General features: G+C 42.6%; 1 protein-coding gene across 2 annotated transcripts in view; it reads right to left on the bottom strand.

Annotated features, from left to right (window-relative positions):
- nrxn2b (neurexin 2b) overlaps positions 1-26,226 on the bottom strand; it is a gene marked incomplete at its 3' end in the record, with an annotated part of 633,819 nt that overhangs the window by 537,115 nt on the left and 70,478 nt on the right. The gene's annotated exons all lie outside the window — the stretch shown is intronic.

Here is a 26,226-nt window from a genome sequence, read left to right as displayed (position 1 = left end):
GTTTTTATGTGTGACGTCATCAACTATTCAACGTCAACTCGCCACATATTAGTCGACTTTAAAAGTGAGATTGTGGCTAAAACAAAGGCAAGACGGCGACTTTAAACAGATGGAAAAGAACAGCATAAATGGAGATGCCACAGTAGCGGCTCAATCCTTCGACACGGAAACCCAGTCTCTGTGAAGTGCAGTGGAAAAACACTGAAGCTGTGACAGTTTAGCACCACAGATATCATGAAAATCAGGGAAAAAAACAATCTTCGCGAGGATTACCTTTCTAATCCAACGACACTCGACGAATGTTAATGTGCCGGCTGGAAGCACAAAGAACTCAAATCCCTGTTAGCGCTAACACACCGCTTGTTTCCTTTCCTTATTAGAACTCTATGTGACGGAATAAAAAATTGATCCTGGTGATCCCCAAGATTGATAACATTAGCATGTGATAAGCAGTCAGGGCGTGTGCGCCGCTCTGTCTGGACTAGCTAAAGACCTGACATCAGTTCTACAGAGATCAGGCTGGCATATCTGCCTGGATCAACTTGTCCCTCATAGGCCTAAAACACACTCACTGACATTACACTCTATCTACACCCGCAATAACTCCCGCCATCACCGACACCCGCCCTCTCTAAGTCCAACAAATTGACCACAAGGTCGCTGAATTATTAAATCCAATTATACGCAATTATCCACTGTAGACCAAAGGATTCCTCTGACCTTATGTGACCACTCAGAGGGGAAAACTGAAAGAGGAAGCAGTTTTCTCAATGGGATATACTCATGTCGCAATGAGTTTCTCTCTGGCGTGTCTCATTAAGGAGGTCTTTGTGTGGCGTCAGTGTGTCTCTTGCACGTATGAGTGACTGCCTGCCAGGCGCATCCAAATCACACGACCAGTTTAAGACGATGTAGCAGCAAGACGAAGTCTCACTGAGACTCCGTTTCAATTTGTGTAGAAAGCGCTAACTTCAAACTATATACCAGTTTTTAAACTGTGTTGATAGGCCAAGTAAAACTGGACTTATTAAAACTAATATACGGCATGCTTTTTCCTGAATATTGTCGTCATGTTTGGTGCGCGTTTAGTGCTGTAAGATACGGCGAAAAGGAAAACGCTAGCAAGCGGAGAGCGCTAGCCGGCTTCAGGTGATCAAAAGCAAAAAAAAATAATAAAAAAACATGACACCCTCTTTCCTATTGGTGGAAAAATGCATCACATCAGCCAATCAGAAATGTATATGTTAATGGTTGCTAAGGAAGAGGGAAAATTGGTGGGAGTGACACTATATACAATCTATGGAGTGACGACGGTGAAGAATCGAGTTTTGAGATTTGAAACATTTGTGACCTTACTTATTAGACATTACTTATTGTGACGCCTGATAGTTTTGCAAATGGTTGTAAATAGTTGTGCAAAAAATGATGCATTTCCTGCATTTCAGTGTAAATAGTTGTAAATAACTTTGTTGTTTGCTAAATTTTTATATAAGCTTTTGAAATTTACAGTTTAGATTTGCATTCTAAGTTATAAAAATGGTTCGTTAAATATGTTTGTGGTTTTCACAGTGAAAAATCTAGGTTTTTCCGACTCGAATTTTATGTTTTTTGTGTGATTTTAGGTCCACTGTGTTAATACAGTATGTCAGAATGAAAAAATAACTGTAAAATCACACGTGAGGTTGTGCTGAAAAGAATGATACCCAACAAGGCAAGGTGTTAAACTGTGTTTAAGATGAAATATAAAGGTAAACCCAAAAGTAGTAAAAAACGGCCAATTATACGAGGTCTACCTCAGAGGGTTAATGCAAAAAAACAATCAAACTGCAGATTTGTTTAACTTATTTATGAATTAAAAGTATGTAATGCTTCTTTTTTTTTTTTTTGAAAAAATCAAACAGCAGTTGGCGCATAATGAAAAATATACCATATGAATAAAAGTATGCTATAACTACTCAAGTCAAGACACTGATCCATCCAATAAACCAAAAATAATATATATATTGGAAGCATTCTGCCTGCTTAAATGCTAAAACGTTGGCGTCAAACCAAAAGACTAAAAAAAAAAAATGGTTAACAAAATGTTTATAGTTTGTAATAAAGAGTAAAAAGTGCACAATTTCGAGACTAATGTACTGCGTTTTATTTAAACAGTGAATTAGATACACGGTGTTAATTTTCCCCACAAAGGAGAGAGTGACTTAGAAGCAGCCCCATATCACGGCGATCCAGATCAATCAATTTTCATATAAGCTCCTGTAATTAAAACTAATTGCTCGGCTAAAGAAGGCACCCTAAAACTGGAATAAAGATTGATACCAGCTGCAGACCCATGGATCTGCCTTTGGAAAAAGAGTCAGGCAGCCCGATCGATAACTGTTTGAGTATTTCATCAGTGTCAGTAACAAAGGCATATAATTAGAGATGCCTCAGAAATACCAAAATCAATCAAGAGGTGTTTTTTTTTTTCTTCTTTCTTCTCAACATTATCACTGACAATTCAACTCTTTTGCCAGTGTTGCTGTTTGTTAACAAGCTGGTAGCAGTGCCTCGTCTGCATCCAAGCAACCAATACTGCCTCCATGTAAAGACTCTGGTTTGTTTGCATTCATGTCCCACACTGCGGTGGTACTCCTTCCCCTTTCTGCACCTTAAGTATAGCTCGGCGCCTCCGCATTTATTGAAAGCGCCGGAGCTCGGGGAAGAGGCGAAGAGTGATCAGTGTCATCTCCACTTCATTTCTATGATCAACGGCGCCTCTCGGGGCTCCAACCAACAAATCTGGGTACTCTGCACTTCAGAACAGGCGCCATCTGCCGCTGCCGCCGTCCCCAAGGCGGAGCGGCAAGCTGGGGCGCTACGCTGGCGCTTTGGTATACGTGTACATGTGTGTGAGCATATCTCTCTGAGTTACTAGGTGTGGTTGTACATGATAATGAGCATCTGTGCCTTGTGGGGAGCGCTCGTGTTGAAATGCTTTTACTGTTGTGCGTGCTGTTGCTTTTGCACGTGTTCTGAAAATTCTGCAATTTAACAGTATAATGAAGTCACCGTCTAGAGTAGAAACCAATAAAGAAGCATGCCCATGATGCTCATGCAATACAAATAACTTTTAGCTTATTTTTAAGGGTGGTGAAACTCTTAGCTGACGGCTTACAGACTTTGTCGGTAAGGGTATGTTGCGCTAGTTTTTGCAGTGTGGGACTAGTCTAACAGCCGTTGTTGGCTTTTCGGTTGATTCAACCTGTTCACAAGAGAGTCAGATACAGAGATCATTAGAAAATGGAAGCGTTGAATGTTGAGAATAGGCCAAAATTAAGAACTGACTCCTAATCAGGGGCCAACCAGAATGAATATTCATTTAAAATGACACAGAATCGGTCTTTTCAGATGTATTATCAGAAATCATTCATACAGAAATATGAATGATTTCTCTATTGTTTGTGGCTTGAGCTTTTAGCTTCAGAGCGCCACGTTGCCGTACTCTACCGGTACGCTGAGCGGTTGCCGAGGCAATTGTGAGAGTCTGATGAGTTTGTCATTAAAGTTGGGAGGTAGAGCCCCACATGCCTTGAGTTTGACATGAATGGTCTAGAATGAATAACCTATAGAACAACTGATGAGCATGATTGAGGAGAGGCCAGCTCTGTCCGACGGTTTGTGTCTTTTCCTAGCCTTGTAGCTAATAGTAGCTCTTCCAGTTTCCACTTTTGAAAAAAATAAATAAATAAAAAAACAGAATACAGACTTCCACCTGCTGCTATGAAACGCTATTCCCCTTCATGAAGGCATTGAACGTTGGGTTGTAGTCTTTACGGCGTGTTCAAGTGCAGCTTCTCTGGCCCAGACCCAGGCGACATGAGGTGACACTGGGCCTTCTTTGATGTTTGTTTTGTGTGTCCAGGCCTTAACGGTCACATTTGCATATCACTTTGGGCAATGGCAGACGCCGCTGTCAGTCGATTGCGTAACTGCTGACATCAATGCATAGCAAAGAGCTTGCGCACGAGGTGTGTTGTGGGTCTTTATTACACAAATCACAAAGAAATTTGCAGAATAATACCAACGCTTCTTTTGTTTCTGGCTATGGAGGTCTCTGTGTCCTTTTTTTTTTTTTTTTAAAGCATGGACAATATGCATGCGTGTGTGTGTGTGTGTGTGTGTGGGAATGTGTGCGGCCTCCTCTCCTTATCTCCTTCTACCAGGCCACTCTGCCGACATACACTCCAAAGGGCCCCTAGTTGTCATTCATGGCGACACACAGCTTCGAAAAATGTCACCATAAGGGGAAGGTGAGAGACAAAGAGAGAGAGATTCACGCAGAGAAAGTGGCAAGTGGTGTGGGTTTGAAGCCCAACAAACCACCCCGTTCCCTCCGTGGGGTTCCGTTATCTCCTCTGGTATACCTCATCCTTCCTGCAGCACCACCCACGTACAGAGTGCTCCGGGGCAAATTTGGTGTGTGACATAGCTCCAATTGGAAGCAAAGGCTTTTTCTAAATACAGCGATGTGATAGCAAAGTCTAAGAAGATGTTTGGAGTTGGGTTTTAACGCATCTGATCAAACCGCGTCTACAGGAAGTTTATCAGTTTGTCATTATGCAAATGAAACACTGGAAAATGGGATTAGGAGTACTCTCAAACTTTTTCGATGTGCCGTAAATGCCTGAAATCAAAACTGTTTTAAAAAGATGGAAGGAAGGAAGGAAGGTCATATTTTACAACAATCGAGTTTCTAGTTTCTTTCCAAATTCCTTCTCGACATATTAGATAAAAGAAAAACAGCAAAAGCAGTAAATGCTGTTTGATTAGCGCGCTCCTCTTCAAACAGCGGGGAGTCTATGAATTATTTCTAAGCTTTTGAAATGAGAGTGGCAATTGTGCGAAATCATCCAACGCCACCCTCAAGTATTTTATTTGCCTAATGTATCTGAATACTTTTAAACCTCTTTCTTCTTCTTTTTTAGTTTTCTAAAGTTAGACAAGTAAATTCCTACAATGCAGGTGACAGAAGTTCTGACTGGCAGCCAAACAACTTTGAGCTACTACCTGAATGTACTAAGATAAGAGATAAGACAGATCTTTGAAACTGAATTAATCCTCAAGGAATTCTTTTTTCTGCCAAATCTGCTCGGTGTTCACAGTTAAAATAACACACATGCAGCAGCAGGAGTTGTCACATGTTGATTAAATGCCTATTTAATCCACTGGTGCATCTAGGTTTGTAGTAGCCACTTGCTCCTTGGTGTTTGATTCTTAACTAAAAGTTAACAGAATAAATCGTTTATCATTTTTAACTGGGGGATTTTTGTTTTTTTACAAGAGAAGACTGTCTCACTCTGTTGGAAGCACAGAAACACTCAGCATTCCACTCTCACTGCAACATGGTGTGATAGAGGTGTCGGCAGAGCTGAGACAGTAAATTGTGAAACTAAGGTTAGTTAGCAACAGTTGATGTCACCTGCTGTCCGTCAAAAGTGAGAAGCTGCTGCTGTTCTCTACATTTAACCTATCATACTGTACACACAGAAGGAACTCAGAAGGCGGACAAGGAGCCAGGGGAGCAGGTTTAGGAGTGGGGTGGCTTGCTCAAGGTTACTTAAGTTATGGAGTGACCTTACAATCCCTAACCTACTGATTCAACACAGAAAACTCCATCCCAGGGTGGGCTTGAACCACCAAGCTTTAAGTTAAAGGGAAACTAATGTTTTTTACAACCTGGACCTTATTTCTGGCATAAAATACGGTCGTTTACTCACCCATACAACTTTGGTGTCATTTTTAGTCCTTCGGAAGATATTTAGCTCCAGTGAAGTGCCACTTATATCAATATAATGGGAGTGAATGGGGCACCGAAACACAGCCTCTAAATAACGCATTATCTGCCGCGAAATTCGTCAATTCCACCAATATTTTGTTATGCTACGTTAGTGATATTCCCCGAGTCCAGAGTTACCTGTTATCATCATCTGGGGTCTGTAGATTGACCTACTAACCTCTGACCTGGTTGATGTCGTCTAGTCTTTTGCAAGGCTGAATATTTTTTCCGATTCTGAGGTTGTGGACCAGCTGGCCAAAGAACAACAAACTACTGCATATCCGCAAATAGATAACAGATAACGCCAGACTCAATGGGGAATAGCACTAGCGTAACATAACAAAATATTGATGAAATGAACGAGTTTCGTGGCAGATAATGCGTTATTTAGAGGCTGTGTTTCGGTGCCCCTATCACTCCCACTATATGGATATACGCGGCGCTCCACTGGAGCGAAATATCGTCCGAAGGACTAATAATGACACCAAAGTTATATGGGTGAGTAAACGATCATATTATAAGCCTGAAATAAGGTCCAGGTTGTAAAAAACGGTAGTTCCCCTTTAAGTTAACAGTCCAACACATTCAGTCCAGCACGGTGATTGTGCTACAGACAATAATTTGCTCCGTTCGCTATGAATCCCTCTCACATCCACAATAAAAACACTAACACTGTAGAGTCCTGTGAAAATTATTCCTGACATGTAAATAAGGGCATGGCACGTAAGGCCAGATACCCATAAGCCGCACAACGATGCCAATCCAGTATTAAAAACTGCAGTTCAGTGTTGTGAAAGCCATTCAACAAGGTTACTGCAATATATGAGCACGTACCTGTAAAGTTCACAGAGGTGAATGTGCAGTACACACTGGCACAGAGACTACAAAAAGCCCCCATAGTGTTGCTTGTTACAATAATTATAAAGTGAGAAAATGTTATACAGGAGACACAACCACTCTCAGCTGAGCGTCACCCTCAGGCTAAAAGCCTACTCGGATTTAAATTGGAAATCTAACATGGGAGATGCATGCGATCAGAGTGGAGAAGACTCTGTCCACGGCATCTCTCTCTCTCTCTCTGTTTCTCTCAGGGAGACACATGGACAAGCAGCAGAGCACACCATACTGCTATTTACCACCAGCACCAGGTTCTAGCCAAATGGTATTTGCGCGATTATCATCTCGTGGCGGCTGACAGCTCGCGTGGTGACACAAGGCGCATTGACGTGTGGACGGCATCATAAATAATGGGTGCCATCCATTCCGACTGTCAGGACGAGCAGCCTCTCATAACAGGCAGAGAAGGCACGGAAAACACAAACATATGCTCGCACACTGAGACAGTGATTTATAACCCTTTTACCTTTCAGTGCAGGTACATGGGCAAAGACCAACAAACGCACACTCCTCGCACATATAATACGCAAATATACCCCGAAAATACAGAAAAATACCCCGACAAAAGAATGTCTTCTTCAGAAAAAGGTTTCCCATTCAACGTTAATACTATGGCGTCCCGCCAGGGTCTAATTCACTCCATGGTCTCATGCTGAATCGAATTTTCAAACAACACTGGATTGTGTTGTTTTTCCTATTGCTCCTGGAATCATCTCTTCCTCCCTGCCCTCCCTAAAGCCGCCAACCCTAGTTGGTTAAAACCCGGGCGGCACAGTGGAGAGGTGGTTAGCAGTGATGCCTCACAGCAAGAAGGTTCCGGGTTCGAATCCATCGGCCGACTGGGTCTTTCTGTGTGGAGTTTGCATGTTCTCCCTGTGTCTGTGTGGATTCTCTCCAGGTCCTCCTGCTTCCTCCCACCGTCCAAAGACATGCTTGTTAGGTTAATTGGTGATTCTAAATTGGCCGTAGGTGTGAGTGTGAATGGTTGTCTGTCTCTCCTAGTTAGCCCTGTGATAGACTGGAGACCTGTCCAGGGTGTACCCCACCTCTTGCCCGTTGACAGCTGGGATAGGCTCCAGCCCCCCCGCAACCCTTCACAGGACAAGCGGTTACAGAAGATGAATGAATGAATAGTTAAAACCCAGAGGAAACAACTCCAGACGTAACATGAACTAGCTTAACGCTGTTAGCGCTAGCTAGCATTTATTTGCTGATACTTTATTTAATCTCATATACATTTGCCCGCTGCATGTCATTTCTCAATTGACTTTTGTTTCGTATTCCTGACGATGAACTACACAGGCTGCTGCTATTTGTCGCTTAATCCAACATCTGTGTTATTACGGTAATTTAAAGACGTACAATCTTATTCTATGTGCCATATACTTTGTAAATAGTTTGTAATAATTCGCAGGGCATCATAATCAGAGGCTGTTATTAAGACAGAAAATAAAAACTTTGTTGTCCGGTTGAAGAATCACAGCAAAACTATTCAATCTGAAACTGATTCAAACTGAAATATCTATTTTATTTAAAAAATAAAATAAAAAAAAAAAGTAATAACAACAAATAGAGGGTATGATGCATTATTTGCAAATCAGATTTTTTAAACACGTTTCATTGCTGTTATCGTGGACTCTTGAATGCCCTTTGTCTCCTTTCCACTGCTGGAATTGATTGAAACATTCTCTGTTTGTCACTGATTTGACTTGATTGACAGTTCCATTACTATCTCTACCCAGTCCTTGATGTATGGATATGTGTGTGTGTGTGTGTGTGAATAACCTATAATCTGATCACACAAGCAGGGATTGCAAATATTCACACCGGTAAGACAGTTTAGCGGCAGCAGACGCTGCAGAATGTTTTTCTCTTCCGTCGTTTTGGGGATGGTGAAGCACATCACGGCCAGATAATACCGAGTGGTAGTGATGATGGTTATCTCGTAATTTCGCTCGGCAATATTTTTTTTCTTTTTTTAAAGCAACAACACTCTTCAACTGATGCCCTTATCTCCAGCCGCCTTAAACACGGACTGACGTGTGAGCATGTACGTGCAATCACACACTAACAACGGCATGCGCACACATTTAGGGTACACTACTGCAGCGTACTTATCTCACAGTTTGCTCACACTGTGGTGGTTCTTCCTCTCAGTTTAAAAAGTTCTATGTATTGCAGAACATATTTAGATTGAAGTAATTAGGACTGATGCCTCACAGCAAGAAGGTTCTGGGTTCGAATCCCTCGGCCAACTAGGGCCTTTCTGTGGGAGTTTGCATCGGTTCTCTCCAGGTACTCCAGCTTCTTCCCACCGTCCAAAGACATGCTGGTTAGGTTCATTGGTGACTGGACGTAGGTGTGAGTGTGAATGGTAGCCCTGTGTTAGACTGGAGACCTGTCCAGGCTGTACCCCACCTCTTGCCCAATGGACTCCAGCCGCCCCACGGCGCTCCAGAGGATATCTCAGTGTTCCAGTATCATTCTGATTATTAGTGGAATATTGTTTGTTGAGTTGGCTCCGCTCTTGTTGAGAGTTTTTTTGATTGTAGCTTGCTCAGCTCCATTTAGCCATCCTTTGTTCTTTGTTGTTGAGTGGTTGCACTGGTTTGGTGAAGATGGTCTTGCTAACTTTTCAAGAGTTCTCTGACATTTATTTTTTTTCCTATTTTACTATTTTATCCTGTCTTACGGTTAGTTGGGGAGCTTGGTGTTGTTTTTGTTGTGTTTCTTGTTAGTGTGGCCATTTCCTTTGTTATGTTGGCCTCAATATCTTCATGTTGTGTTGGCCAAACATTTGCAAAGGTGTTGGGTAAAACCTGTTTTGAAAAAACAGTCAGACTTAAATGCTTGTAACTAAACCTGTACAAAGTAAATATGATTATCTTCTAAGGATGAAGACTAAGTGTTGAGGTCTTCAACCAAAGCATGCCCCATTTCTTTTTGGCTGGTGTAAGAGAATTTACATTATTCCATATTATGGATGTTTATTTTTGCTTCATATAAGTCATATATCCAGTCTTGTTAAGCCAAAACTGATAGCCCCTGATAGAGGGTAGCATAGGGCTAATCCATCAGAAACCAGACCTACTATATTTAATAGAGAACAGGGTCTAGAGCAGGTGTGTCAAACATGCGGCCCGCGGGCCAAAAGCGGCCCGCCAGAGGGTCTAATCTGGCCCGCAGCATGAATTTGCGAAGTGCGAAAATTGAAAAATAACTGATATCTCTAATTTGTCCACTGTTTTAGTAAGAGAAATGGACAGAACACAACACCGAGACCCAGGACTAAACCGCAGACAACAATGAATTTATTTATTTATTTTTTTGATGGATAGTTTATTAAATGTAAACATTCTACTAATTTACTTGTTCTTCTTCTTTGCACTAAAACAAATGAAATAAATTTGGAGTTGTCGTTACTTATAGTTTATTATTCTGTTATCTTACTGGTCCGGCCCGTTTGAGATCGAACTGGGCCGTATGTGGCCCCCCGAACTAAAATGAGTTTGACACCTCTGGTCTAGAGGGTCATGGAGGAGTTAGAGCCTATCCCAGCTATAATTGGGGCGAGAGGCACTAGTTTGCCAGGCACTCGCATGCACACCTACAGCCAACTCAGAATCACCAGTTAACCTAACAAGCATGTCTTTGGACGGCGTGAGGATCCAATTCACGCAGGAGAACATGCAAACCCCGCACAGAAAGGCCCCAGATGAACGGCGGTTTCAATGAGTACAACTTGTAACTTCAAATTGTACGTTGCAGCACCTTTGTGATACAGCTTTTTCCTCCCTCATATTCTCAAACATCCCATCAGTGACACATGGGGGGGAAAACAAAATCGGCAGCGAGACACTTTCAGCTGCCGCGTGAACATAGCCTAGTTTTCCCTAATGATGGCTCCTCTCGAGCTACACGCTGTCAGGGCAGGCCCGCAGCCGACAGGGTAGCGATAAGATAAGGAACTGTTTATACAGCAAAGGCTGAATAAATCCCAGAGTAAGGACCTCGCTGTGGCCCGGTGTGTCAGATTGCCAAGTTGGTCTGATCTTTGTCAGGGCATGGGGGTGTTATTATCCTGTTGTGGAAAGAAAGAAGGAAAGCGCCTCGCCCCGCAAACCAAATACCACCTCTCCCATCAAGGCTCATCCTCGTCTGTTTCTGACGCCTCCCGAGCAAGCTGTTAAGAGGAGTCCTCACCTGTGTCTCTGTGGCGAAAAAACTCGCCAGTCTACCTGCCCTGCTTGAGTCTATTTTCTTCTTTCAGATGCTCTAAGATATTCCGGCAGATAGAAAGAGAAACTGGGTTAAATGTCAAGGCTACGACGTGTGGGTGGATCCAGAAAAACAAAACAAAAACGTCTGGCCTTGTTGTATACTGTGTATGATTAATTTCAATTGAAAAGATGGAGATATATTCACTCACGAATATGGATGAGTTTCTGAATTTGCATCGCAATCAAAAGGATTTGTCGCCGCATGTGTGGATTTCAAAAATGGAAGTCAATCACAAGTGATGCAGACACCGTGGGTGTCTCACTCTTGCCGACTTGGAAACATTAGAGGAAGCCACTTGAACAGTAAATGCTTTAAAGGCACAATGGAGAACACATGAATTCATTTGCTAACAGGGTGATTTATGCATTCAGAGAAGTGTGGGCTGATTGCAGCCGCACAATGAACAATCACATATTTTAAATCCCATTAAATGTGTGGGCTTTCGAGAGACTGCCTTCTGTATAATTTGAGTCTGACCTATAGGTTAGCGCACATATGACTGACTCTGGACGTACTCCGTGAGCCTAAGAGGGTGTTGACATGTGTGAGGTAAGGGGAGGCAGCACGGGAAATAATTGCCTTAATCAGGCCACGGGCCTACGTCGGCAACGGCTGAAGTGGATTTGATTTGAAAAGCGTTGGCTGATTGGGCACTCATGGCGTGTGAGATTTCCTCTGCTCTATGTGTTAGTGTCCATTAGCTATTGATTGGCCAGTGTGAGAAGAGGAAATAGAGAGACACTTGGAATAAACACTGTAATAGTGCTCAAGTACCTATTTCTTGAAAAAGTTTGTTTCAAAGGTACTATATCTGAGGACATTTCACTTGATAAAATATATTCATATTCACACAATCCCAAAGAGCTTTTGATTACCTCAAGCTGAGACAGGAATGAGCTGTCTTGGCTTGCACATAGCCATGTTCATGGACATATTTCTACAAGACACTACATTAGGTTTTCAGTATTGTTTCAGTATGGTTTATACAGTACAGCTATTTCTACCTGCATCCTGGATCCAAATCATTTGTTTCACTGCAGTTAGGTCATTGTTTGTTACATAGAAATCCAAATCAATAAAAATGTCAGATAATTACAGGGAGTCAATCAACATTATTCACAATATAATATATTTTTTTGACTGATTGACTGATAGCCCTGCAGTAGACCGGCGACCTGTACAGGGTGTACCCCACTTCTCAACCCGATGACAGCCGGGATAGGCTCCACCCCCTACGTGACCCTCCAGAGGAAAAGCAGATGGGGCAGCACAGTGGTGTGGTGGTTAGCACCGATGCCTCACAGCCACAATTGGGCCTTTCTGTGTGGAGTTTGCATGTTCTTTGTGTACTCGCTCAATGACAGCTGGGATAGGACCCTCCAACGGACAAGCGGTTACAGAAGACAAATGATTTATGATTGATTTATTTTTATTCTGGAGAAAAACATAAAATTTTTTGCATTTTTTTGTTTGGTTAAAGCCCTGTCCAGGGTGTACCCTGCCTCTCGCCCAATGACAGCTGGGATAGGACCCTCCAACGGACAAGCGGTTACAGAAGACAAATGATTTATGATTGATTTATTTTTATTCTGGAGAAAAACATAAAATCTTTGCATTTTTTTGTTTGGTTAAAGCCCTGTCCAGGGTGTACCCCGCCTCTCGCCCAATGACAGCTGGGATAGGCTCCAGCAGACCCTGCGACCCTTAACAGGAACAAGCGGTTACAGAAGACGAATGAATGAATGAATGTTTGGTTAAAGTTCAATTGAAGATATGGAGCACGGATATTTCAAGTCTGGTATTAAGGCACAAGTGGAGTGGATCCATCTTGCATGCAATCAGTGTATTTTCACAGACTTAGTGTGAGTGACCAGGTTACATTTGGTTTGAAGTAGTATGCTGACTTCTAAACAGCAGTCCCTTCAGAATTTCTACAAAATAGTAGCCTCTAGCAGTATGAATAATCCGATTTCGACCACTAAGCATCTCAGCATTTGTAGGAATTCAGACACTTTCATGCTGTGAGGAAAACACAAAAATAACCCGGCGCAGCGGCGAATCTTCTATCGCAAATACGGGCTCCAAAATATGAATACATACATACAGATTTACCTTTACCAGATTACTACAGTGCATGTGAATGTGTTTCTATGCAACCACGCACTAAATGTCCCCGTGTTCAACTGGCACTACAACATTACCACCAAAGGCATCAGACCTCACAACAGTTGCCTGAGAGCTATGACAGTCATCCAATCCAGCGCCAAGCGAAGACACGGAGCGAGGACATTTTAAATGCCCCCTTAATGGCCTGTAATAGCTCTGACTTGCTATTACACCACACCGTTCGCCGCGGCCGGGAAGACGTTGAGAAGCCATTTCTTTCTTTGCAGCAAATCACCGCAATACAATAAGACAACAGAACAATACGCTCAAAGTGAGACGTTGTCACACCGAAGAACAAGGGACGGGAGATAAAAGCATGTTTAAATAAGGATCTCGCAAAGTCATTTATAATAATTATCTGCATCGCCGCTTTGCCTTCCACGAGATAAAGGCGAAACAAAAGGGAAAGAAAACTTGAAGCTGGCCGGCATCACCCTTGAATAAAGGCCAAGTTAATTTGGGAACTAAAACCCCGGGAAAGCTTCACATCCGAGCCAAATTTACTCGACGTTTTATGAGTGGAGCTGCTGCTGCACCGAATACCTAAACATAAAAGGGAACGGAATCAAGATGGTTCCTTCCCCTTCTAGATAAAAGTGAGGCAAGTAAATTGACATTTATTTTTGAGCCAAGGCTACGCTTGCACCATGGAGGAACAAAAAAATGCCTTGGGGATGTGGAAATGCAAAATATTGAAAATTAACTAGGGTGCAACTGAATGCTTGTGCAGTTCGCTGCAAGGTGTAGTGATCAATAAAAATGCTATTTAAAACATGGTTGGGGTTTGTCGAGCTTTGTAAATCTTGCATAGACTCAAATATTACGATTAGACAATGACACATAAAGCAATGCAACAAGAAGCAATAGGAAAAGAGCTTATTCTTCAAACTAACAACCTCTTATCAGTGCTGTTTTATTACAATGCATCACGGACCACATATTCATGTCTTATGCAGTGAGCTTGGGGCTACCCAGCTAGGGCTATGACGAATGTAATGGGACAGGGGAGGTGGGTGCGTGTGCCGCCTGTTTTTTACAGCGTCTATTATTTGCTCAGGCGCACGGAAACGCCATGAAATATTGTTTTGCTGTCTGATGTCACTTCCTGCAGACAGAAGAAGAGGGAAAAGCAGAGTACAAAAACATATAGAGGAGAGGAGGCAGGAATGTGTCAGCACAAGGTTCTGAGTGATGCCTCTTTTTATTAAAAACACCAACGGGGTTTCCGTGGAGCGCTCCAGATGAATAAACAGGGAAGCCGCCTTGTGATATCTTCTGCTCCACCGCTTCCCGCTTCATCCCCAAACACCTCTCATGTTCTTACGGCTTCCCCCTCCCCTCTGACGTCAACCTACACTTGGTGGGGGATCGGGGCTGCCGGTTTGTCGGGGTAAAAATACTTGAATGTGGATGAGACACTTGAGATAACAATCCTGCTTCACGGCATCTTTCAGCTACTTTTCAACCATCAAATGTACATCCCGGGTTAGCAGCCCAAGAGTTTTATACTAAACATGTTCAGTTAAGCACTTCACTCCTTGGTTACCTTAAACGAGTAGGGTTAAATATGGCGGCGTTAATGTTGTCTCTCGCTGTTGGATTATCGTCATGGTGACATGTTCAAATGCGAAAGCCAGAAGGTCTCGGAAGAGGATGTTCCCCCCGGGAGAAAGAGTGGCACGGCTTCCAAAAGCTGATGGACGCTTTTAAAGTCTTTAAACATGAATAACCCGTCTACACAGAGGAAACATTCATCATTTTATGTAACCGCTTGTCCTCTGGAGGGTCGCCGGGGGGAGGGGGCTGGAGCGTATCCCAGCTGTCGTTGGTGCGAGAGGCGGGGTACACCCTGGGCAGAACCCATGCAGACAAAATGCATGTAATATGTCTTTGTAGAAAAGGTAGAAATAGCAGAAATAGGGTCAATCCAAAATACATACATAGTTCCAAGATGATTTCCATGCATGTACTGCCCAGGTCATACTGGCCATCCTTATCAACTAAACCTTCAACTTCTTCTTCATGAGAAGATTTGTGTTCACCTCTGGATTGACTTCAACTTGGGGAAAGAATGTCCCACATTACTTTCAATCACTCTCATAGTAAATAGATAGAATGTGGAATTCATTGCTGACTGTAAGCCATTCTGTCCTTGGTGCATCTTAGAAACCCTGCGACATTACATCCCTACCCATCATGCTACCCAGTTGGTGGGCGGCACAGTGGCGAGGTGGTTAGCACTGATGCCTCACAGCGAGAAGCATGGGTTCTCTTCAGGTACTCCAGCTTCCTCCCACCGTCCAAAGACATGCTGGTTAGGTTCATTGGTGATTCTAAATTGGCCGTAGGTGTGAATGTGAGTGTGAATGGTTGTCTGTCTCTCTGTGTCAGCCCTGAGATAGACTGGCGACCTGTCCAGGGTGTACCCCGCCTTTCGCCCGATGACAGCTGGGATAGGCTCCAGCAGACCCCGCGACCCTTAACAGGAAGATGAATGAATGAAGATGCTACCCAGTTGGTATGAGGTGATTATTCTGAAAAGCTTTTAAGATTAAAAAAAAAAAAAAAAAGCCTGGTCGTTGTCTGTTTGTTCACAGGCAAACTGTAACTTTCCTCCAATTAGCACACTCTCTCTCTGACTTCACCAAAGGCTGCAAGAGCTACCTGCAGGTATTATGATATGACTTCTTTTTTAGTAGATTATTTTCCTGACAGCAGAAAGATTTATGTCAAAGGATTCCAAAATCCTTTTAAATCCATGCTGGATTCAAAGAGAAACACAACTTTTTTTTTTTTTTTTCTTTCCCCAGAAGAAATTGGAGAGTTCTTTAGATCTTGGCATGATGCAATGACACCCTTTGATGGAGTACAGCAGACCATAGATGACGGGGGTTTTAAAGAGGACAAGGTTCACCTGCCACTCCGTAGGGAGGGTCAAATCATTGACACCTAATCTTGAAAGTTAAGATAAAATGTATGAATGCACTAAAATATATCAATTGTATCCATCATATGCAGGGTTTCCCATACAGTGTTAATACTATGGCAGCCCACCAGGGTCTTATTTACTCCAACATGGTCTCATAACGAATCTGATTTTTTATTTTAGACCATGGAGATTTACAATTATTTAAAGAGAGTTGGTCAAAACCAGGAGGAAAAGACTCAACACGCAACGTTAGCTAGCTTAACTTTATAAGCGCTGGCTAGCAAAGTTACGGTAATTTAAAGACGGACTGATACAAAACGCATGCTCTTACAGTATTCTACGTGCCATAAACTGTATAAATAGTTGTGAATAGTTGGGACAGCATCATAATTAGGGGCTTTTATTGAGACAGTAGAAACCCCGTCCCCTCGACTCCCAAAAAAACGCCTCATGAAAGTTTGTGGGAATTTGTTTAAGGAGGTCAGGTTAAGTAGGTGTCTGTAAAAATCCTAAACTTTGTAATAATAATAATAAAGTTCCAGCTAAAACTTTAATAATTGCATACAATCATTTCCCGCAGGTTATTATTATATTACATTACAAATGTTATGCATCTATTCAGAAACTTAATTAGCAGACAAGCAGGCCAACCTTTTTCAAGCTGGTTACCTTGGCGCAAGCACTCGGTACAACTTTCTAACATGTTTTTTTTTATATATATTTTACTTCTCATCTGCGATTTGTGAATTAATAGGGATTAAACACACAATAACAAATGTTTATTCCTCTTCTATTCAATGTCTATGAGTAAAAATGGACCATTCAGTAAAGGCAATAGTAAAATTTAGTCATATATGTCTGGCTTTCATAATTTATGTTTTATTTTAAAGTTTTATGTCCAGACAGAGAAGGTACATTATGTATAGCACATGACAAAGGTCAAATAACAAGCATGGAGAGTAATGAGCCTGATTCCAATCTAGAGTCCAGTGACTGGAGCAGTCCCACCTACAGGACTATCAATTAATCAATAAAACTCGCATACAGATTACTTCGCTATGGGCAGCACTGTAATGTTACAAGTAGTGAGGCGATCCTGATATGGATTTAAAAAGTTACACTTGGGCAACAGCCGCAACACAAAGTGGGATAAGTGGAGAACTTTAAACATGAAGTGATGCTAAATTACCTACTATGTTTGTGTGTTTATTTTGCCCAGTGAGAGAGAGCAAACTGCAGAATTCACAAGAGAAAGGAAAACACATAGAGAGAAAAATGGCTACTGGAAAGTATGAAAAACAGTAGTACACCTGCTTCATAATTGAGAAGGTCACATGAAAGCAGCATCGGATTTAATGGCCTGAGAGTCAGAGCGCGGCGGTCGCTACTCACTATGCATTTAGTCAAGAATAGCCGCAGTCAAGCAGACCTGGGTCCGGCTAATGGGTACGATACGATGCTGAATAATAACCAACGGCTGTTATTCATCTGATCCCGTCACCCATGACGCACACAGTGAGAGGAGTGAGTACGAGCGAGGCGCTATGCTCAAAATCATACGTTTCAAAAAGGACGGAAAGTGCACCGTTGTGACGTAGCACATGCTCGGGAAAAATTGCTGATGAGTACATTTTGGTTTCTATAGAGCGCCTTCGCTGCAGGCATGGGGTTTTGCTAATTTTCCACGAGAGGACAGTCACATCTGCTGGACATGGGGATGAAGATTCAGCTTATTTCTGCCTACATCTTGATGGGAGTGTAGACGTTGTGGCAATTCATTATGGGAAACAGTAATGGCTACTATTAAAACCAAGTTATTATACAGCCCCATCGGGGGGAGGGGGTCAAATGGTGACACCGCAGTAATTGCGCACAGAAATAGCAGCGGAGATATGGCATTTTGGGTGCCCTCTGTCTCCCATTAAAGATTGTTGTGGCTGTAAATAGCAGGTAAATTGGACTCTTCAGGGTCTTTGGGATTGCTCGGCGAGCTAATGGTTAGTGTGGCCGTCTGCTTCTTTCTGATACACTTGTGTGGAAAAACCCCAATTAATTTCTGCAAATGCCAAGTTTGGCCACCGCATTTCCACCTCTGTTAACAGTCAACAGTTTTCTGCCGGTAATATTTTTTAAAAAAAAAAGGTAATAGACAGCTGCCAAGAGCAAATACAGAAACAGGGTTACCGCAGCCCTCCGTGACACATTACAAAGATTACCTGAAATGGAAAGACAGCAACGCGCGATGACAAAACGGCATGCCACTTTTAAGTGGAGTACAAAGAGTGCTTCCTCTTCTGTTTAAAACTCAGATCAATGCTGCAGGGAACGGGGATCAATATGAATTTGGTGAAATAATAGCTGAGGTCCTGAGAAAGCAGGACTTCTAGCCATTACTTCCACGCTAATTACTTAGAGCAACAACATTTTACCCTCTTGTTTTGCTTTCTTTCTTTTGTGCTGGAGCGAGACGACAGGCTGCACTTACTTTTCTTTTAGCTGATTAACACACAATAGCAAATCTGCATAAAGGTCGACAAAAAGTGTCTATCATGCACGATGTGGATATCATTTTTTTATTTATGTTGCGTTTTAGCATTTTAAATTGGTAAAATTGGTTAATTGCGCCTTTCAAACCTCATTGATCCATTCTATTTTTGAATGTGAAAAGGTTATTTAAAAAAAAAAACAATACAGAGAAGCAATGGGATTGTAAATCAGCGCCATTCCCATGGAGACTGGTTTGTTTGCTCTAATATAATTAATTTTGATTCACAAAAGACACAGAGGGTATGAAGCATTAGGGATCTGGATGCAAACCAAACACACACGTGTATTGTTTGCTGACACACAGGCAGCAGCCCGGACGGAGAAGCTTCGCTGTTTGACTCTGCACTTTTTTTTTCTGTAAACTCAAAGAAATATGAACGGATTACATCCATTTTCCAGGATTCAAAAGCTGGGCAGGGGAGGACATTTCTAACGGACCACCAGTCCAAACATTGGGTTAAAAACAAAAACTAAGAAAGAAAGAAAAAACAAAAACTCAACTCCGATCATTCATTTTATCCACCTGTCTGGCTGCTGAAAATGAAAACCCCCGGCCCGGCGAGATGAGGAGCTGAAGGGCGAGAGGCCCTGAGTGGGCATGTGTCTGGCTTGTCGTGGGTCGGTTGAACTTGCATCAGTCATTAAACACTGTCAAAAGGTCCACTAAACAAACAGTGGCAGAGCAAAGAGCACAAGGAGAATGCCAAATAGTGTCCTGAGGCGTAATCTTGATTGGCAGACACCCAATAACAACTCCCATTAATTTTCTAATCTTCTTTTTTTTTCTCTCTCTCTCTCTTATGATTTGTGGTGCTGTTAAACTGCTTCGTTGCTCTGTTATTATTTTATCTAATCCACACCTGAATTAAAAATGGTCGTACATTTGAATCCAAACGGTTTCAACCTCTACTAAAGTGTTCATTTTAGCAAGAGTTGTACCTAATAACCCGGCAAACTGAGCAAACGTCACGGTGTCAGTGTGACCTTGTCCTGATATATTATTTAATAATCAGTCTCAGCACCTATACACTAGTCTTTACATGACATTTATAATAGGCAGGAGTCAGAGAGTGTGATTCATTTGCCCTTAAAGTAACAGCACTTTCTGGTGACCTCATTTGTGGATTCATATTCTCTTTAATGTGGCGCTACCCCGCTGGAATCTGGCCTTGATAGTAAAAAAAATCGGAGGTTTAAAGGCTGAAATTGTAGCACAGCGCTTCTCTCTGCTTTCTCTGCTGAGTCCATGTGTGAGCAGAGTGCATAATGCAATCAGTCGTTACGCCATATCATCAGTGGGGTAAAACAACAGCATGCCAGGTCTTCATTGACAAGTTTATTGTGATTCTGTTGTCCCAGAGACGACAAAAGGTGTTTCTGTGAAGGGGGCTAATAGCAGTAGTTGACAAATCGGGAGGCAGCCCGAACAAGCTAAATAATAAAAACGACAGGAAATGAGTCATGCTATTACCTAATCAGAGTTCTCTTTATCATAGAATGAAAAAAGAATATAAATATATTAAAAAAAAAAAAATAAATGGTGCAGGAATAAAAATCAACCTTTTTTTTCTGTGCTTGCATAAACACAGCCATTATCTGGGTAAATAATTATTCACAGTGTGTGTGTGAATGTTGATTACAGCGTCCCCCCCTCTCCCTGCCCCCCCGTTGTGTGTAATGGGAGGGAGACGTTCGCTCATCAAATATGGATGAAATGGATGTTGATGCTTTCCATCATAGCACTTAATCACGGCCTTTCGGTAAACAGCAAGGGCCGGCGGGATGTGATACGGTGACTGCAACTGCTCGGACAGAGTGTAAATATTGGGAGGCTTGGTAGGTGGGTATGCAAATGTGGTAAGAAGCGACGATCTGTGGATGTGGACGCTTATTAGACTCTATGTTTAAAGAAGGAAAGACCTAAGGAGAATATTACATGTCAGGGTTTCCCATACAATGTCCAGCCAGGGTCTCATAACGAGTTATTTTAAGAGTTGGTCAAAACGACTCCAGACGTAACCCGAACTAGCTTGACTTTATAAGCTAGCTAGTACAGTCAATACTTTATTAAATCTTACATACATTTGTCCATAGAGAGCCACGTCTCAACGGCATTATGTTTAGTATTCATGCACAGGCTGCTGCTAATTGTCGCTAAATCATTAAATTATCGTAATGACACTAAATTGAATATTAGTGTCATTATGGTAATTTAAAGGGGAATCACCTTTGTTTTTACAACCTGGACCTTATTTCTGACATAAAATCTGATCGTTTACTTTAATGACTTTGGTGTCATTTGGAATCGATTGGATAATATTTAGATCCAGTGGAGTGCCGTGTATATCCATATAGTGGGAGTGACTGGGGCACCGAAACGCAGCCTCTAAATAACGCATTATCTGCTGCGAAACTTGTTAATTTCACCAATATTTTGTTGGTAGTCTGGACTCCGGACTCAACGGGGAATGACACTAGCGTATCATAACAAAATATTGAGTTTCGCGGCAGATAATGCGTTATTTGGAGGCTGCGTTTCGGTGCCCCATTCACTCCCATTATATGTACTGTATATACGCGGATCTATATATTGTCCGAATGACTCCAAATGACACCAAAGTTACATGGGTGAGTAAACGATCATATTTTATGTCAGAAATAAGGTCCAGGTTGTAAAAAACAGTAATTCACCCTTTAGTGACGGATAGTATTATAATTAGAGTCTCGCGAAATCTTGTGGGAAACACTGCATGTTGTCTCATTTTATGCGCATACGAGCTACGACGCCGGCGAAAAGCTGACCTCAGCCACCAGTCATCTCGCGCATCTGTTCACACGCAGCACCGTCATCTTGAGCACACAGATGACGGCGAACAATGACACTCACACGTCTGCAACCCCCTTACTTAGCAATATGTTTATCAGCCTGTCATAGATTTCCTATCAAGCTGAATGATGAGCCGGAGCTGGCTGCAAACAGGCACACCCCCAATTACGGCGCAGGTTTAGCGTGCGGGGACTCATTGATCCACAGAGCAGAGACAAACACTAACCGCAGACAGCGAAAAAGAAAAAGAAGGAGTAGAAGAAAAAAAAAAAAGATCCTGTTATCACCGGAGCGACTAACCCCTTGATCTGCACTTGATCTTCGCTTGTCTTCAAAAGGCAGGATCAGTGTCAGGCTAAGGTCAGAAACTAAAGGCAACGGGGCTATGGGGAGAGGAGATCAGTTTTTAGGCCTGAACCACGAGATACAATCAAGTTCAGGCAGAGGACAAAGCGGTAGTGAAAGTGAACATAGGAAGTGAGGGGGATGCCTTTATAGGCGGAAGGATCGGGGTGGCTAGCTAGCACAAAACGCTTAAGCGCTAAAACAGTTTTCCCACTCCCACTTAACCAACATCTACGCTCTCTGAGCAAATTTGTTAACTTATATTTTGAGTCTAAACGTGCTTGATCTTGAGCAAGTTACACTCCCGTTCAGTGTATGAAAACGTCCCCCAGCATTTACACATGCGCAAAAAAAAATAAAAAATAAAAAAATGTCTGGAGTAGCTAATTGCTATGCAGGAATAACTAATGCTTTCTGAAAACAGTGGTGTTTATTTTAAAAAGCCATTACGTAAGGTAATGAATATGCGTAGACTCTGGGGGCCAGCGGCTCGGCGAGCTCAGTGTTTACTCCGTTTTTAAAGGGTGCTGCTTGCATTTGGGCTCATTATAAGCTGCTCTATATTCAGGGTAAAAGTGGGTGATAGTAATTCAAGGATCTGTGATGTATGGGCTGAATTGGGGCAGGGATAAACAAAAGGATGCAGGGCAGAGCGCTGTGGAGAATTTTTTTCTTTAATTCATTTTTGAATGAGAGGGCTTACGTACAGTTTGCCTGGGAGGAAGGCTTTCGGAGGAAATCGAACGCACGGCTGAATGTTTGGATTGCATTTGATTTTGAAGGCCGTGTTTCTCAGAGTGGCCTCATGCAATTGTCTACATACTTTCTTAGCTTTAAATGTAATGGTAATGTAAATATTGCACACTTTATCCTGATGAGAAGCCTGTAATATTAACAGAAACAAAAATATGAGCATGGTGGTGGTGGTGGGACTAAAAGGGCAGGTACATTGTGAAAAAGCAACCTATATATATATATAGGACTAGATTTTGGGCTTAGCATGGCCGCGGGTGTGCGCGGCGCTCAGAGATGACATCATCCAGGTCAGAGGTAGTAGATCAATCTACAGACCCCGGATGATGATAACAGGTAACTCAGGACTCAACAGGGAATAGCACTAGCGTATCATAACAAAATACTGAGTTTCATGGCAGATCATGCGTTATTTAGAGGCTGTGTTTCGGTGCCCCATTCACTCCCATTATATGGATATACGCGGATCTAAATATCGTCCGAATGACTCCAAATGACACCAAAGTTATGAATGTTTGGACTGCATTTGATTTTGAAGGCCATGTATCTCAGAGTGGCCTCATGCAATTGTCTACATACTTTCTTGGCTTTAAATGTAATGGTAATGTAAATGTCTGCACACTTTATCCTGATGAGAAGCCTGTAATATTAACAGAAACAAAAATATGTGCATGGTGGTGGTGGGACTAAAAGGGCAGGTACATTGTGAAAAAGCAACCTATATATACACTATATTACCAAAAGTATTCGCTCACCTGCCTTTACTCATTCTATGAACTGAAGTGCCATCCCATTCCTAACTCATAGAATTCAATATGATGTCGGTCCACCTTTTGCAGCTATTACAGCTTCAACTCTTCTGGGAAGACTGTCCACAAGGTTGAGGAGAGTGTTTATAGGAATTTTTGACCATTCTTCCAAAAGCGCATTGGTGAGGTCACACACTGATGTTGGTCGAGAAGGCCTGGCTCTCAGTCTCCGCTCTAATTCATCCCAAAGGTGTTCTATCGGGTTCAGGTCAGGACTCTGTGCAGGCCAGTCAAGTTCATCCACACCAGACTCTGTCATCCACGTCTTTATGGACCTTGCTTTGTGCACTGGTGCACAGTCATGTTGGAAGAGGAAGGGGCCCGCTCCAAACTGTTCCCACAAGGTTGGGAGCATGGAATTGTCCAAAATGTTTTGGTATCCTGAAGCATTCAATGTTCCTTTCACTGGAACTAAGGGGCCAAGCCCAGCTCCTGAAAAACAACCCCATACCATAATTCCTCCTCCACCAAATTTCACAGTTGGCACAATGCAATCTGAAATGTACCGTTCTCCTGGCAACCTCCAAACCCAGACTCGTCCATCAGATTGCCAGATGGAAAAGCGTGATTCATCACTCCAGAGAACGCGTCTCCACTGCTCTAGAGGCCAGTGGCGGCGTGCTTTACACCATTGCATCCGACGCCTTGCATTGCACTTGGTGATGTGTGGCTTGGCTGCAGCTGCTCGGCCATGGAAACCCATTCCATGAAGCTCTCTGCGTACTGTACTTGGGCTAATCTGAAGGTCACATGAAGTTTGTAGCTCTGTAGCAATTGACTGTGCAGAAAGTCGGCGACCTCTTTGCACTATGCGCTTCAGCATCCGCTGACCCCTCTCCGTCACTTTACGTGGCCTACCACTTCGTGGCTGAGTTGCTGTTTTTCCCAAACGCTTCCATTTTGTTATAATAGAGCTGACAGTTGACTGTGGAATATTTAGGAGCGAGGAAATTTCACGACTGGATTTGTTGCACAAGTGGCATCCTATGACAGTTCCACGCTGGAATTCACTGAGCTCCTGAGAGCGGCCCATTCTTTCACAAATGTCTTGTTTCACAGTCTGCATGCCTGAGTGCTTGAATTTATACACCTGGGGCCAGGCCAAGTGATTAGAACACCTGATTCTGATCATTTGAATGGGTGAGCGAATACTTTTGGTAATATAGTGTATATATATAGGACTAGATTTTGGGCTTAGCATGGCCGCCACGTCCACCACTCTGACAACTAATTTGCCCTAACATTTCAGCAAAAAGGTCAGACAACCCTCTGCCCAAGTTTATGAATAGTGTATAGGGGCTCTGGCTGATGGAAAGGAGAAACGGCGAACAAGACAGGTAGAAGGTCTCTTCATTGACTTGGCTTAGAGAGGAGAGGGAAGCTGCTCTTGTCAGTGTCCAGACGGAAGCCGCTCTGTATCCTCTAAATCTGGAGTGGAGTTCTGACCTTATCTCATTCAACTGGGCCACTCGCTTAAGGCGCTGAATTGTTCAGCCTGCACTCTCCGGCGCCTGCAAATTTTACAATAGGACCTTTGACAGCGGTGAAAGAATTAAAAGATAAAACACACACACACAGAGAAAAAAGAGAATGGCCCGATTGTAATGAATTCAGAAGTGACGCCCTTAGGCGGTTTGCGGCTTTGCCTTTGGTCCTGCAGGATGTAAATAAATGTGCTTTCACACTCTCTCCAGTGCTCTGTTTTCATATCACAGGGAAGTAAGGGCCACAGCACAATCACAGCCTTCCCTTTGGCTTCGAAGTCGGGAGAGAAAGTGCACTTCCAATTGAAGAGGCGGTCGGCTGGACTCGATTTAAACAGCCGACGGTGCAACCCACCTACACTGGTCCTGAAAGCCGGAGATATGGCCGGCGACGTAAAAGAAACTTAAATGGAAAAACAACCAAACGAGAGCACGTCTTTCTGCCCGTGTGAGATTATCCGACAAAAACACAAAGTGGGAGAGTTGTGAGGAAACCCTTGATGAACTGATCAAATAACCACTGAATAAATTATAATATGTGCGAGTGCAGAAGTACAAGCGCAAACATTTCAGTCAAGGCTGTGGCGACTAAACCTGTAGTTACTGGTGGTACCAACAAAGCTAACAGAATTCTGGGGGCAGTAAAAAACAACTATTGCTATTTTAATGAAGAAATCAGAGAATAATTGGTCACACTGTGGACACTCCTTCTTGTTCCATTACTGCAATATCTCAAATTGATCTGCACAGACACATTTTTGATGAACAACAGTGGTAACGGCTCAGTTTACTGACAAAAAAGTTGGGCATTTCTTGTGCAGAATTCATAATTTAAGTTGAAGCAGTGGGAAATGCTCGGTTTGGATTATTCTCGGCTATCGTCTGATAACAATTTAGCATTCTGTACTCACATCCTGTTTATAGAGATCACATCAGCAGTAACTTCACACTGAGTGTTACGACCAGAGGTGGCGCTAGACTTTTTTGTCGTCTGTCATTTTGACTTACAGGGTCATAAAAATCCCGTCATAATCTGTTTTTACCCGTCACTTTAATTTTTTTAAATAATAATAATGACATAAAATTTTCATAAAATTTTCATTAACTAACTAAGTACTGACTTTAAAATGGTAAAAAAAAACAAAAAAGTTTGGGCTGCCAACACGTCTTGTCCGTACTCGGACCGGGACTGCTAGCGCTAACAGCTCTTAGATGGCAACGTAGGGTTGAAGTGCTTCGGTGGTATGCAAACAATTGCCATCAGGTAGTTTTTTACAAAGCGGTAGTGAAAGCGAACATAGCAAGTGACGGGGGTGTTTTGATCATGAGTAAACAGAAAGAAAAACGGCCCTTATAGGCGGAAGGATCGG

The sequence above is a fragment of the Chelon labrosus genome, assembly GCF_963514085.1.
Source record: "Chelon labrosus genome assembly, chromosome: 1".
NCBI classification, from domain to species: domain Eukaryota; kingdom Metazoa; phylum Chordata; class Actinopteri; order Mugiliformes; family Mugilidae; genus Chelon; species Chelon labrosus.
Note: the sequence above shows the minus strand (reverse complement) of the source record. Positions and strands in the feature narration are given on the sequence as shown.